At 31.2% G+C, this 4,263-nt stretch overlaps 1 long non-coding RNA gene across 2 annotated transcripts; it reads left to right on the top strand.

Annotated features, from left to right (window-relative positions):
• Window positions 1-646: 646 nt before the first annotated feature.
• On the top strand, window positions 647-3,423 carry LOC115965351. Of its 2 annotated transcripts, none has more exons than XR_004086037.1 (3): window positions 647-978; window positions 2,204-2,293; window positions 3,172-3,423. It is a non-coding gene; the product is annotated as an uncharacterized LOC115965351 (long non-coding RNA). The 2 variants fall into 2 exon arrangements; XR_004086038.1 differs by having other exon boundaries at window positions 650-978; window positions 2,204-2,266; window positions 3,172-3,197.
• The last annotated feature ends 840 nt before the right edge of the window (window positions 3,424-4,263 follow it).

Below are 4,263 nucleotides of genomic sequence, written 5' to 3' on the forward strand. Positions count from 1 at the left end.
GAACGTAACTGATTTGGAACAAAGTTTGGGTACCTTATTTCATAAACAATGTTAGCGTTTAGGGTTTTTTAGGGTTTTAAGAATCCACTATTATCAAAACAAGCAGTTACAAGTAAAGGAACCTCAGCACCTTATACCAACCTACAGTTGAACCCTTACTGTAACACCCCGACCCAATTTTATAATTAAACTATGTGTTTGAGTGGTTAATTATTATTTTTAGGCCACTTACTTTCTAAAATTAATATAAGAGTATTTAATAAACATATTATTTTATAATGCCATTAAATAAGAATTATAAAAATTATAAATAATTGAATGGCTATTTGTATTATGTATATATACTAAATATGTACAAAACTATATTAAGTGGGTTAAGTTATTACATACATAGTTGGTGTTTTAATTAAGCATGATGCATGAGATAGTATAGTAGAAATTTCACCCATATGCAACCAATGGGAATTCAACACATAATGCCAAAGTTTCATGCATGTGACAAACCCAAAGACCAAGACTTGGCTGGCCATGCAATCACCAAGCTCCACCTCACTTCTTCCTTGACTTTTCTCAAGACAAACATCCAAGAAACACACTTCCTCTCATTTTCCACAGGTCCAAGCAAATCAGAAATTTCAGCACACTTTGCACTCTTTTCTCTTAAGGAAAGAGCTAGGAAGCTCCCTTGAGTCTTTCTCTTGAGTCCACGGGTTCACACACACCAAAAGAAAGATAAATCTCCATCTTATCTCTTATTTGACTCTTTTAAAGCAACTACAACAATCAAGAACTCTCTCCCTCTTTCATTCCCACGGGTCCAACACCAAAAGAAGGAAAAGCTCTCAACTCTTTTCTCCCTTTCACACCTATGAGTCCATCAACAAGGAAAGATGTTTCTTTCAATTCTTCTCAAGCTTTTGCACCCAACTTGAACCTAAAGTGATTCTAGCTCTATCACTCCAAGAATCCATGTCTAGGGTAAGGGGAAATGTAATTCTTTTAGTCTATTGTCCATACATATATATATATATATATATATATATAGTGTTTTAAGAAGCTTTGAAATTGTGTTGATGGTTTGTTGAAGGTAGATTAGGGTTTTTACTAATTAATGATTTTATATGATTAAGTAAGAAAAAGTTAGGATGAGCATTTTTGATGCTGCTACTGGGATTCTTGTTGTGTGTATTTTTGCTCTAAATGGTTAAATGACAGTATTTAAGTGTTTTCTAGCATGTCTAATGAGTGTATAAAAATCCTCATATGATAATAAGACTATTTGCAATCATTTTATGATTTTACAAGAAAATTTTTCAGAACTGCCTCTGTAACAGATTCTGTGTTTAAGCATGATAAATTATGTATTAAATTTTATTCATTGAATTTGGATGCTTGGGATATTTCCTATGAAATCTAAGACACATCTGGTTGTAATAGAAGTGTTCTCACAGCATTTGGATCAATATAAAAATAATGGTTTAATTTCCAAGCTGCATGAAATTCTGTCAGGACAGATTTGAGTACGTTGTCTTGTATGATTTTTAGTAAATCATGGTTTTATTCTTTGACTCCAAAATTTTTATGGTATATACTATACATACAGGAAAGTGGTTCTATAAAATTTCATGACATTTGGATGTATATGGACAGCTCATTTGTATTTTACAAATGAGGCATATGCTGCTAAAATGAGCAGTAAACAGTAAAGGATAACTCTAACTTTGAGGATTTAATTCTAAAGTTAGGGTGAATGTTTTGAGTTATATTTTAATATGCTTATATTTTGGTATGTCTAGATCATAGATTAATTTTGTATAACTTAGTTTTGAGGTTTAGTACTCAAAGGAGGGATTCTAAACCATGCGACAGTTGTATTTATGAAGTTGTTTTATTCAACATGTTGTATGTTGCCTTAAGAGTGTATATGGTTATATATATGACCATGCTTAAAAGAGTTTATGTGTATGCATGAATTATTGCCCTAATCTCAAAGCACCTTCTGAAATAAAGTTGGCTCTTCTAGAGATATGCTCTATGATTTAGTACATCATGTTGTCTGATGAATGTATTTTGTATTTGTGGGAACCTCATTGAGGTGGGATTAGGACTTCCTTGATTTTAAAAGATAGGCTTTAAGATGAATGTGTAAGTTTATGATAAAGAATAATTGATAGTAAGTAATAAATTTTGATATTTGTTTTAGGTGTTACTAGTTCCCCAGGTCTAAGCTCCTTCGACTGTGGGCTCTCAGTTCCTCTACTTTCAAGTGATGGATAAGTTATATGGGTATTTGGTAAGTCATGAGATTATTTTAAAGTATATTATGCATTAAAAGGTTTTTGATTAGAGATATGACATATAATATTATTCTAACAAAGATATGTTTGTGAGTTTTTGAAACCTTATGTATATGATTTAAGCATATTGATGCCATTACTAATTTCCACGAACATGATGTTTAAAGAAAAGAAAGGAAATGCTATTATTATGAAATGTTATGCAAAATAAGAAATTTCAATATTATGTTGTTAATCATGAGAGAATGATTTTGTTTGAATGCATTATGAAAAGTTAAAAGCTCTCATGAAAAGAAGTTTATGATGAAAGAAAAAGATGTTCTTTAAAAATAAGAGTTTCTGAAGTTTTGTTATGCTTTAAAGATAACATTTCTAATGAAAGTACAAGTTTATGTTAAAAGGTCATAAGATATTTATTCTTTATGAAACGTTAAGTCTTATGACTATGAAAATTATAATATTTTAGGAGAAGAAGTTTAGGAAGAAAGGTTTTGTTATTCTTTAAGATGCTTCTAGTTTAAGACAAAGTTATCAATTATCTTATTTAAGTTAAGATGATTATTTTGTAATGAGAATGCATATATATTGATTTTAAACAATCAATATTACATTTGGTGACTTTATAAGAAATGAAAGAAATTAAATCCGAAAGGTTTTAGTAATATTATTCTGATAAGAAAAGGGAGAACAATTATTTTCCTATGAAAAGCGTCTAAGTTATTATTATGAATAGTATAAAATACTATGCATGAAAAGTTGTTCTCCTATTTGAATATTCATAGAATGAAATGATTTGGTTTACATGCATCTTTATTAAATTCTCATATATCTTACCTTTACTAAGCCGTGTAGCTCACTCTTTCCACCCTTTCAGTTAGCAGGTTTTATTTTGGAGCAGAGGGAGCCTTAGTCGAGTTTGGAAGGAGCTGGTTTTAGTTTTATATGTATAGATCCTAAATTAGCAATTTGATATTAAGATTTGTAGTATGGTGTATTTTAGGATATAATGAAAGTGTGTAACTTAAAGTATTAAGAGATGTATTATGTGAAATTTAGAATTTGAATAATCAGTGGATTGTGTTATCCTTTGAGATACAATGTAGATGCTCTGAATATCAAGTGGAAAGTTATATCATTTAAGTAAAAAAACAAGAATGAAAAGAAAGAGGGAAGCTTTTGTAAAAGTTTTGGAAAAAGTTAAGTTGGTTCTTGTTAATATCAGGTTTAAGCTTGATATTAGCATACCGGTCATGGTCACAAATTCGAGTATCAGGTTTGGGACGTGACATTTACCCCAATACCCAATTGGACTTGTTTTGTAGTGACAATCTCTCTTTGTAATGCACGGCTTCTAGTACGTGACTAATCAATTGCACGGATCCCAGTACGCGACTTCAATCACCAACTAGAGAAGGTTGTTGGCTGCAAAGTTCTTCAGTTCATCCAAACGATGAAGATCAAGAAGATGCTTAGTCATAAAACCCTACGATGCACAAACACAGCAACTTCTTAACCTTTATGCCAATACAGGAGTTGAGATTAGGGCTAATTATAATAGAAACCCCAACTCCAAGTTTGTATCTAAAAGAGTCTGGATGCAATAGACTCAGCCTCAGTGAGTCTGTCTAACGTGGTCTTTGTGTTAATTCTTTCAAGCTCACGTGACCAAAACTGTTTTTCATTAGGGCTTGCATTAGCATAAATAACTATCTCACCACTATTACTCGCCAATCATGAACACTTGTGTGCAAATCATAAAAGTCGTGCTCAGTAAGGTGTTGCTATCAAAAGAAATAAAAGAAGCAAAAAGCAAAAAGTAAAATAAATAAAAATATGCTTCAAAAGAAAAAGGAAAGGAAAGGGAATTTATAAATAAAAATAAAATTGCATGGTTGCAAGTGTGTTTTCTAGGAGATGTGAGAGTTATATGATGTAACTCTTTGGGTGATATTCACTTTTAAACTTA

The sequence above is a fragment of the Quercus lobata genome, chromosome 10, assembly GCF_001633185.2.
Source record: "Quercus lobata isolate SW786 chromosome 10, ValleyOak3.0 Primary Assembly, whole genome shotgun sequence".
In the NCBI taxonomy this organism is placed as follows: domain Eukaryota; kingdom Viridiplantae; phylum Streptophyta; class Magnoliopsida; order Fagales; family Fagaceae; genus Quercus; species Quercus lobata.